Genomic DNA, 11,364 nt, shown 5'->3' with positions numbered 1-11,364 from the left:
CTACTGACTGCGTTGGCACCTGAATTAATCTGGTTTACTGTTCTAGATTTAAGGGATGCTTTCTTTTGCCTCCCTCTCCACGAAGCCAGTCAAAAGTTGTTTGCATTCGAGTGGGAAAATCCTAAAAGTGGTCGAAAGACCCAGCTCACTTGGACGGTGTTGCCGCAAGGATTTAAGAATAGTCCTACCATCTTCGGCAATCAGCTTGCGAGAGACCTGGAATCCTGGGAAGCCCCGTCCGAGAAAGGAAAATCGTTACAGTATGTGGATGACACCCTGATCGCTACCAACACAGAGGAAGATTGTATGGCGTGGACGGTGAGTCTGTTGAATTTCTTAGGGCTTCAAGGATACAGGGTGTCCAAGAAGAAGGCCCAGGTAATGCAGCGTAAAGTGAATTATTTGGGCTATGAGATCAGTGCGGGACAGAGAACTTTGGGGCAGGCCCGCAAAGAGGTGATATGCCAAACTAAAAAACCCCAGACGGTAAAGGAATTGCGAACCTTTCTGGGAATGACAGGGTGGTGTCGATTGTGGATCTACAATTATGGACTGCTTGTTAAACCATTATATGCGCTGACAGCGACTGAGCAGAAACACCTCGAATGGAATAAAGAGGCTGAACAAGCTTTTGAACAACTAAAGAAGGCTCTGATGTCAGCCCCGGCTTTAGGACTCCCGGATGTGGGTAAGCCGTTCCTCCTTTTTTCTCACGAGAAACAGGGCATTGCCCTAGGAATATTGGCACAGGAGCTAGGTCCGTATCGTCGGGCAGTTGGCTACCTCTCTAAACAGTTAGACGCGACTGCAAAGGGCTGGCCTGGATGCCTAAGGGCAGTTGCGGCTGTGATACTAAATATACAGGAAGCCCGAAAATTCACCCTGGGCCAGAAAATGACTGTTTTTGTGTCCCATGCAGTGTCGGCAGTATTGGAAGCAAAGGGTGGACACTGGCTATCTCCACAAAGATTCCTGCGATATCAAGCTGTAATAGTGGAACAGGATGATGTGGAAATCGTGGTTACTAACATTGTCAACCCAGCTTCTTTTCTCAGCGGAAACACAGGAGAACCAGTGCATCATGACTGCTTGGAAACTATTGAAGCGACATACGCAAGTCGCCCAGACTTAAAGGATAGCCCCATAGAAAACGGAGAAAACTGGTTCACAGACGGGAGCAGCTATGTCCTGAATGGCAATCGACACGCAGGATACGCCATCACCACCAGTCAAGAGGTAATAGAGTCAGGACCTTTGCCCATGAACACCTCCGCACAAAAGGCAGAAATAATTGCCCTAACTCGAGCCCTGGAGTTGGCTCAGAGCAAAACTGTAAACATTTACACAGACACAAAATATGCCTTTGGAGTTGTACACGCACATGGAGCAATTTGAAAAGAAAGACGTTTATTGAACTCCCAAGGAAAGAATATCAAACATGCAGAAGAAATTCTGAAGTTACTAGAAGCTGTCCAACTCCCTGAGAAAGTGGCAATTATGCATATTAAGGCACACCAGAAAGTGAGCTCAGATTTGGAAAAAGGGAATGAACTGGCGGACAGAGAGGCAAAACAAGTAGCCAAAACAAAAATAAAAGTAGCAGGGGCTTTAATCCCCGATAGGCATATTTCCCTACAAGATAAACCAAAATACACTAGGGAAGATCAGAAACTTATTTCAGACTTAGAAGGATCATATAATAAAGAGGGATGGGCTTATACCCCACAGGGAAAGTTAATTGTCCCCTCATATTTACTGTGGCACTTAATACGGGAAGAACATAGGAAGAGACATTGGGGAATGGAGGCTCTGTATAAACATCTGATAAAAGATATTGTAGCTAGAAACTTATATACCACAGTGAGACAGGTGACTCAACAGTGTGACCTTTGCCTCCAGACTAATCCAAAGAATACTCCCAAATTAGAAATGGGCCAGATTGGAAAGGGTAATGGGCCTGGACAACAATGGCAGGTTGATTTCACAGAACTTCCAAGAAAAGGGGGGTACCGATATTTGCTGGTATTAACTGATACCTTTTCAGGTTGGCCAGAAGCATTCCCAACCAGAACTGCCAAGGCTCGGGAGGTAACTAAAATACTAATACAAGAAATAATACCGCGTTTTGGGGTTCCAGCAACCATATCCTCTGACAGAGGACCACACTTTGTTTCAAAAATAGTGCAACAAACCAGCCACCATTTAGGTATAGATTGGCAACTTCACACCCCATATCGCCCTCAGTCGAGTGGCCAAGTGGAGAAAATGAACCACTTAATCAAACAGCAAATTGTAAAGTTGGGACAAGAAGCAAACTCGCCATGGCCTCAGTCTCTCCCTTTAGCCCTTTTGTGTATACGGACAAGACCGAGGGCGAGGGAAGGACTGAGCCCTTTTGAAATTCTGTATGGACGCCCCTATGGAATACAAAAGGGGACATCAATGCAAATTGGGGATGAAATTATGACTTCCTATATGGTGGCATTGAGCAAGCAGCTCAATACAACTGGAAAACATGTAACTGGGACCCGAGGAAGGGGTCTGGATGGGCCTGTACATGATATCCAACCTGGAGATTATGTATATGTAAAGTCTCTTGCAGAAAAAACCTTGAAACCACAGTGGGAAGGACCATACCAAGTACTCCTCACCTCCTTCACAGCAGTCAAAATTAAAGAACAGAATGCCTGGATTCATCATACCCGTGTAAAGAAGTCGCCACAAAAGCTTTGGACATCAGAAATTCAAGGGCCGTTAAAGCTCAAGCTAAAAAGATAGGATGTGGGTTAAATTTAATATGATTCTGATAATTTCACAGGTGATAGACACAGCGGCCTGGCGAGAGAACTGGTATGTTCAGGCGATTCAAAACATCACCAAAATTTTAAATAAGACAGATTGTTGGATCTGTACCCAAATGCCAAGACATTCTGGTTATGAGATACCGTTAATAGGCATCCCACTGCCAGTTCCCCTGACGAACCGCCAAGACGGCTCCTTTTGGGGAAATACAATCTGGAGCACAGACCCTCAGGTTAAGTGGGGACGAGAATTAAAAATCACTGTCGAAGAGACCAGCACACTGGGGGATAACTGCCTGGTAAGTTCGGGAAAAGGACTGTTCGTGGGAGAACACCCAAATTGTAACCGAAGTCATACATTAAATATGACAGGTAGAGATTTGGGATTTTTGAAATTGAACTATACCGGTCTCCCGACCCCACGAGGGACAGGGTGGTATTGGTTGTGCGGCACAATGGCTCGTAAAGTCTTGCCCATAGGATGGCGAGGAGCATGCACTCTGGGAGGTCTGGTCCCCAATATTACTATCATTGACGGGTCAACACGACCCCCCATAAGGAAAAAACAGAACATCGTAAATAACCCCCTCATAAACAGACCAACGAGTTTCCACAGTTTTGCGCGATGGTTCATTCCGTTTTTAGGGGTTAGTGAGTTGGAAAAGGCAATAATAAACATCTCAGCTATAATAGAAACAGTGGAAAATAGGACAGTTGATGCTCTCCTGGCACTTCAGAAGGAAGTTACTGACTTATCAAAAATAGTGTCACAGAATCGTATGGCTTTAGATTTGCTATTAGCCTTCCAAGGGGGGGTATGCACTGTGATCAATGTAGATTGTTGCATGTATGCAGATCAAAGCGGGCGAATTACAGAGGACCTCCAAGAAATTAGGAAACAAGTAAATATTCTACATAAAGTGACACAAGATAACACTTCTTGGGGCTTTTCTGAATTATGGGAGAAATTGACATCCTGGTTGCCCAATCTAACATGGTTAAAACAATTATTTGTAATGATCATTGTGATTGTCTTTCTACTTTTAATTATTGGTATAGCTATCCGTTGTGGATTTTGGTGGCTTAAGGGAACTGGAAATTCCTATAGTGAATGGAAGAGAAATCAACTGCGACAAAAATTAGAATCTAATCAATACTTCGAGTCTGAGTAAAAGAATTTACTAATTTCTTTGAAAAGGGGGGACTGAGAGAGAAGGGGTTAAGAGACAGAGTAAAGTTTAACGATTATTATGATAGTCTGCTTAGCTGTTTAGGGTAATGATAGTCTGCTTGGCCGTTTAGGGTAAAGTTTTAACGATTACGATAGTCTGCTTAGCTGTTTGCCAGATCTTACATGGTTTGCTTGGGTGTTGTGATAAGGTATACGGGAGTAAAGAGCCTTATGACCATATAAGTCCAGCTTTATGACCATATAAGTCAAAAGAACAATTACAACCTTGCAAGAACAAGCTAAAGCCAGTTCTGCGGTTTGGACAAAAACCAGGACGCTACTGAGCCTGCGCCAGATGTGGGGGTAACTAGCAAGACTCGCCTGCCTTCATCCTCAGGACCCCTGACGACCACCACCAGGGGACACTGCGCAAACTCAGTCGAGAAAAAAATATGGAAATGGCTCGCAGAACTAATTTTAATACGAAGCGGGGATAGGTAATGCATATGTATAGGCGTATTGGAACACATTATGAATATGTAATGAGATGCCTTATAAAAACAGAGCAAGTTTTCGTGTCAGGCGCACACGGTTTTGGCAGGACTAACCCACCCACCCCCACCCCACCCCCCGTGCTGCCCAGCGCTGAATAAACATACCTACTTTACAATCTTACAGATTGTGGAGTCTGCTTTCCGCGCGTCAGTCTCAGAACAAATCTGAATACTTAAGGAATTAAAACAGATGAGTCGGCCAAAGGAAAATTTAAACATACTTACTTTAACAATGCCAAGGTGTTATTACTAAAGTGCAAGCACTTTGACAGCAGGTATCTTACGAGTGCTGTGCAAAGTGACACAGAAAAGCCTCAAGAAAAATCTACTAGAGTTTGGGTCAATACACTAAATCCCAGCACAATGGTTCAAGGGTAAGGGCACTTTAAAACAGAGTGTGTCCTGAATCACGTTAGGAAGAAGACAAAGAACATATCCTGCTGGGAAGATCATTCATGATTAGGAAAACTCGATCAGGCTACTATAAATTTGTCCCGGGTTAGAAAAGGCCAAGAATCTTTCAAAGGACACTACAAAAAAATAACATTTAAGACAAAAGGCAGTGTAGCAGCAAACGGAATTAAAAGGAGTCCTAGAAAGTAAATCTTTCAGTAATAAGCAAGCAAGGCTAATAACAATCTAGGGCATAGAAAAGATTAGCTCAGCACCAGGATGCACAGCAGACAGGAGAGCAAATTAGTTCCCTCTTACCAAAATGTAAATGGAGGGGGGGGGGGGGGGGGGAGGAATTCAGTACTTAGTGTTTCTCTTTATTTTTCCTGCATCTAATTTTTAACTGTTAAGAGAAATAACACAAAAGCTTTATTTTTGCTAATGCCAGGCAACCAGAATCTGGAATTTAAATTAATCCTTTACACACTGCCATCTGGGGATCATTTCTACCAGATCCAACAAGGATACAAGGGATAGGACAAGAGGAAATGGCCTCAGGTTGCCCCAGGGGAGGTTTAGATTGGACATTAGGAAAAAATTCTTCACTGAAAGGGTTGTCAAGGACTGGAACCAGCTGCCCAGGGAAGTTTCAGGGTGGCCTCACCATCCCTGGAGGCATTTCAAAGATGTGTAGATGTGGTGCTCAAGGACACAGTTTAGTGATGGACTTGGCAGTGTCAGGTTAATGGCTGGACTCAATGATCTTAAAGGACTTTTCCAACCTAAATGATTCTATGATTCTATGCTGTTCAAAACGACCTACAGTCTTCCTTCAAAAAAGAGGGGGTATACTGCTGTTTCAATTGTACTGGTTATCGGGTAATCCAGCCTCACAGCACTCTTTAAATTAAAGTTTACAAGCACCGAGATATTCCCCAGTGACTGCACTTTAGCTAGTTTGATATTAAGCTATACATTTTTCTTAACGTGATTAGCAGCATATCTCAAGCTATGTTTGAACATATTCTTAGGTGAATGGGAGATACTACCAGCTTTTCATTAGACAGAACACATGAGTATTTTAAAAAGCCAAGCTCTAACAGAATACACAGCACAAGCATGTGTTTCTGCCAAGATATTTTCTATTAAGCAAATCAAATGCATATGTTCGTTCTCTCCCTCTTCTGTCCATACTTAAAATCCAGGCAAATTTGCAGAACAGCGCAAAGAGCAAGGTGTTAGAACTTACAGAGAAGTCCCACAACCGCTCTCGCACACGCAAAGCTACGTGCTTACCTTTGCACTCCCATTTGTTACACAACACACTTTGGTGCCTGGGAATTTGATTGATTTAGATTCGCCCTGACAGAAGGAAGCCTTTTTTTTTAACCGTTTGACCTTGTTTCACTTCTAACTGGAAGATCAGTCCTGCCAGGAAGGAGAGGTGAAACCTCACGACAGCTAGAGGGTGAATAATCTCTCTTCAAACTCTCAAACTCTGCGTATGAAGTTTCCTTTACAATTTGTACTCCACCGGGCTATTAAAGATGTACGAAAAGCACAGCAAGAAATCAAGCCGCCCGTCAGTACAGAAGGTGCCAGCAGCTCCTCCTCGTTTCGCGAAAATCCAGCCCTCACACTGAGGCTGCGGGACCAAATCCTGTGCAGCTGGAAGCGGCAGCGAGCCCTGGCCCCGGGGAAGGGCAGCTCAGCACCCTGCAAGGACGAGGCGCATCGCTCCGCTCCCCGCCACCCCGGGATGCCACACAGCCCCGACGCCGGGCAGCGGCGGCAGCACGGGCTCGCTGACGGTAACGGCGACCCTCCTGCCTCCCCCGAACGCGTAACGAGAGGCGAAAGCACCGTCCGGGCCGGCGGGCAAAGCACCTGGAGCCGCATCTCCCACCCCGGCAGGCCCGCCACCCGCCGCGCCGCCACCCCCCTCGCACCCAGACGGGGGGCGAGCCCCGGGAAGGGACATGTCGCACCGGGACGTCGCGCAGCCCCGCCGAGCGCCGAGCCCGGCCGGGGCTGGCAGCGACCGTCTCCTCGGGACCTGATGCTGCCGTCGAACCGCCGGATCCCATCGCCCGCCGTGCAACGGATCGAGCACCCGCACGGCCGAGGGACCAGGCACGCGTCTCTGCGGGGATGGGAGCTGGGGGGCAAACCCACAAAGCTAGCACAGCTCGTCGCGACAGGAAAATACTTTATACACCTGGAAAAACCGTTTACGATGACCTTTAGTCACACTTAATCCTCACTGGGTCTTACGAGCCTCGTCCCCATTTAAAGGCACAGCGGTCTTAACTTTCACTCAAGTGTTCATGCACAGTTCAAGTCATTTCTGTTTGGTCCCATTAACCAACTGGTTCTCCTTGACCTTACCTTATGCCCCAGCTTGACCCATGGCGTCTGTTCCCCCTCCCGAGGCCGTGTGCTGCCAAGCGCCTGCAACACGCTCTGTCCTCCGGACCCTCTCCTGTGCTTCGCTGCAGACACATCTTTTCTCTACGTCGCCACTTAAGGCGCAGAGCTGCCTTCTGCTGACCACCGATGTGCAAGCCGTCGGTCCGCAGCGCCTCCCGGGGCGCCGGGGGCTGCCTGCGGCGCGGCGCGGGGCCGGGGGCGGCTCTGCGGGGGCTGCCTGCGGCTGAGGCGGAGCCGCGAGTGCGGAGCCGCAGCGCAGCCCCCGGGCTCGCCCCCTGCGGAGGGCTGCCCGCTCCCTTCCCTGCGCGCTCCCCGGCGCTCGCCGCCTCGCTCCGGCCTCTCCCGGAAAAGGGGTCCGGTCTCCGGCTGGCAAACGCCTGCCCCGAGCCGGGCACGGCCAGCGCCGCCGTCGCAGGAGCGTGCCGGGGCGAGGGGCGGCGGCGAAACGTCTCGAACCTCGGCAGCGACAGCCCCGACCGCGCGGAGACCCGGCAGCGAGCCCGGGCCCCCCGCGGGCGGCGGCTCCGGCTGACCGGCACCTTCACGCCGCACTCGCGGCCTCTGCCGCGGCCGTTCCCGTCCTCCGCAACCGCTCGGGGGGCGCCCGTCACCCGCAGCTCCCCCGGCTCGCCCGCGCCGCTCCCGCAGCCGCCCCCGGGCAGGGCGGGGGGGGACGGCGGAGCCCTCCCCGGCTGCCGTGCGGGGTCTGCGGCCCGGGCACAGCGGCCCCGCCGGCGCACCCCGCAGCGAGCGCACCGCGGCGCGGGGGGGGCGGGGGGCGGCCACCGGGTTCCAGCCGCCGGCTGTCCCCGAGGGAGGGGCGGGCGGGGTCGCTCCAGCCCGCGGCACCGCCTGCCGGACCGCCCGCCGGCCGGGAGGGGTGTCCCCCCGCCCCGGGTGGCCCCCCCCCCCCCGCGCCCCCCCCCCTCTCGCAGCCCGGGCTGCTGCCGAGCTCCTCTGCCGAGAGCCCGAGGGAGATCGCTGCCCCCCGGGCCCCGCTGCCCACCCGGGGCTGGAAAAGCGCAGCCCCCTGCAGCGTGCTTACAGGCACCGGGGGCTGGGGGCTGCCTCTGCCTGCCTGTGCGGGTATGCACACCGCATAACCGAGCGCTGACCCGAACTGCATGCACACGTGTGTGCGGTGGGCATGCCCGCTCGGCACGCGTGTGCCCACTGGAACACACTTCCTTGGCCGCAGCCGGGGTGGGGGCTGCAGCAGCCTCCCCTCTCTCCTGGGCTGGTACTGTAATAAGTAACTCAAGGTAATTTGCTGATCGACCAAGGCAAGCAAGAGGAACGAACCCGTCGTGGTGGTCTTAAGAACTTCCTGTTTAACAAGAAGAGACATGTCCACAATGTGATCTTGCTACACCAAACATGGGAACGTCCTGTCTGACAAGAAACCACCACAACAGAAGCAGCAGAGGGGCTACTGAGGGTGTCAGAAGCGACCTCGGGGAAGACAAAAAGAGCTGCTCAGCTTGCTTGAATTTGCGCGCCGATGGTGGAGCAGGAGACTCCCCGGCTGCCCAGCGCTGTTTTGCTTACTTGTCGCTTGCTTTAATAAATCACATTTTCTAATTGGCCAGTCTCTGGCATTTCATTGGACAGCTAAACTCTAACAATTTTGGTGCCGTGACTCGGATAAGGGCAATCTGCCCTGAGGTCCGTGGCAGGGGAGGCGCCCCTCTGGATAAGCGGCCCTTGTCGGGGTGCTTCTACGCCAAATCCTTTACCGACGAACCTCAAATGTGACAGTGAGCAAATAAAACCGGTTACCCCGTAATCTCTGTGCACGAAGCCCGAATGAAGACGCAGGACGCGTGAGTATAGGCCGGTGAACCGTTCGGTTGGGGTTGGGTATCCTGAAGCGTGCTTGTGTGAGACGCCCAGGGAGGGCGAAGTGAGTGCGGACCCTCAGTAGTGAGCTTTCCAGACCCCGCGAGGGGCTGCGCCACGAACCAGGGGAAGCGAGTGCGTGAGTGAAAGAAGGCGCCTCGGAAGACGGGACAGAGGAAAAGCAAAGCCCTGTGATCCCATGGGTGGTTCTGGGGTCCAGATTAGGCTCCCACAGATACCACCGGAGAGTCCGCTAGGACTAAGGATAAAATTTTGGGATGCGTACCCTTCTAGGCAGGGTAAGAGTAAAGTAAGATTGATACACTACTGTATGGAAGTTTGGGGTGGGAAACAAATTAGGGGTGACCACCTCTACTGACCGGTCTTCGGGGCATCTGAAGACTGGATATGCCAGGCTTTGAATATATATGTGAATTCAAAAGACCCCTTTTGCCTGGAGGAAAGTGAGTATGCTTCCTTATGGGTAGGGTCTGAAACTAGGGCCCTCGTGTTCCCGTTAAAAGAAAACAAGGGGGGAAAAAGAAGAAGAATAGAAGTGAGGATGAGATCCCTACCTCTCCCCCTCCGTATACACCTCCACCGCCCTCCTCCCCCCCAGCTCTTACCACCTCCCTCACTCCCCTCCCGCTGCTATCTAGACCCTGTGAAAGTGTTAAAGTGGACTTATTTGAGGGATGGTCGTATAGTGGTACCATCCAATTTAATATGGACCACAGCCGTAATAGAACATAATAAGATGCATTGGGGAGCTGATAATTTATATAAAAGTCTAAATCAGAAATTGATAGGGCAGAACTTGTATACGGTAATAAAACAGGTGACTCAGCGATGTGAAATGTGTTTGAAAATTAGCCAGGGCAACAATGGCAAGTTGATTTTTCCAGACTCCCAAGAATTGAGGGGGGTACCAATATTTATTAAATGAATGGACACCCCAACGTATCATACAGTATTATAAACCTGCAACTTGGAATCCTAATGAACTTATTAACGGTGCTCGAGAACCTATCTACAACCTGAATCGTATCATTCGTCTACAGGCTGTCTTGGAAATTATTACTAATCAAACAGCTAAAGCTTTTGATGTTAAATGCAATTTATCAACACAGGATGGTTCTGGACTACCTGCTAGCCAAAGAAAGAGGTGTTTGTGGTAAAGTAAATGTTTCCAATTGTTGTTTGAAAAGTGATGACAATGGTGAGGTAGTTAAACAAATCACATCAGAGACAGGGAAGTTAGCCCATGTTCCCGTCTGAACTTGGAAAGACGAATATTGACTTGTTTTCCTGGCTTCTCGGGAGCCCCTGGGTAAAACGAATCCTATTTTATTTGTTATGTGGATTAGCCACCTTATTGTTTTTGCCATGTGCTGTTCCATGTTTTATAAGATTAATTCAACACATTATAACTAACATGCAATTTGCTATTATGGTTTCACCCGATGGCGTTAAACAAATGCGAGTAGTATGACAAAATGTACACACAAAATAACATTTTAATAGCCAACAAGAATTTGGAAACAATTGACTCTTAACAATTCAGATAACAATGTAAGCTGAGTAAAAAAAAAAAATAGAATAGCAATAAAAACAAGCGCCAGGAACGCAAAGACGAGGATATGGAAACGCCTTTTATACTTTTTCACCTCCGCCATAAGTTCTTGACGTGAGACAACAGAAAAACGCACCCTCTGCCTAAACAGCAACAGGAAAAAAAAAAAAAATATATATATATAAAATTTTGATCTTCTTTCTAATGAACCATATAGGTTAAACATTTTGAGAACACTCACCTTACAGAATGTTCAGAGGGCGAAATGTCCACTCTAGACCCTTCTTCTCTGGCAGGTGACGTGGCGGTCTAGTGGTGAGAAAAAGCTTACATTGAAAACGGGGACCTGTCATTTGGCCATAGTGCCATGAATGTTACCATTAATAGACTTACTGGAGTGGTAAGCTCGGGAAATGGGTTTGGGACTTCATCTGGGCACGCAGTAGCCATTGTTGATCACGCGAATGGTCCGTGTATACCTTTGAACATGCGCATGCGCGATTTTAAAGCCCCACAGAACGTGTTGGAAAAATCTGGAAAGATCGCGCATGCGAAATCCCTATAGTCTAGCCATGATAGTGACGCATGTAAAAAAAAAAAGGG

Source organism: Falco naumanni, unplaced genomic scaffold (assembly GCF_017639655.2).
Source record: "Falco naumanni isolate bFalNau1 unplaced genomic scaffold, bFalNau1.pat scaffold_71_arrow_pat_ctg1, whole genome shotgun sequence".
Taxonomy (NCBI): Eukaryota; Metazoa; Chordata; class Aves; order Falconiformes; family Falconidae; genus Falco; species Falco naumanni.
The sequence above is the reverse complement of the archived record's forward strand: the minus strand, read 5'-3'. Positions refer to the sequence as shown.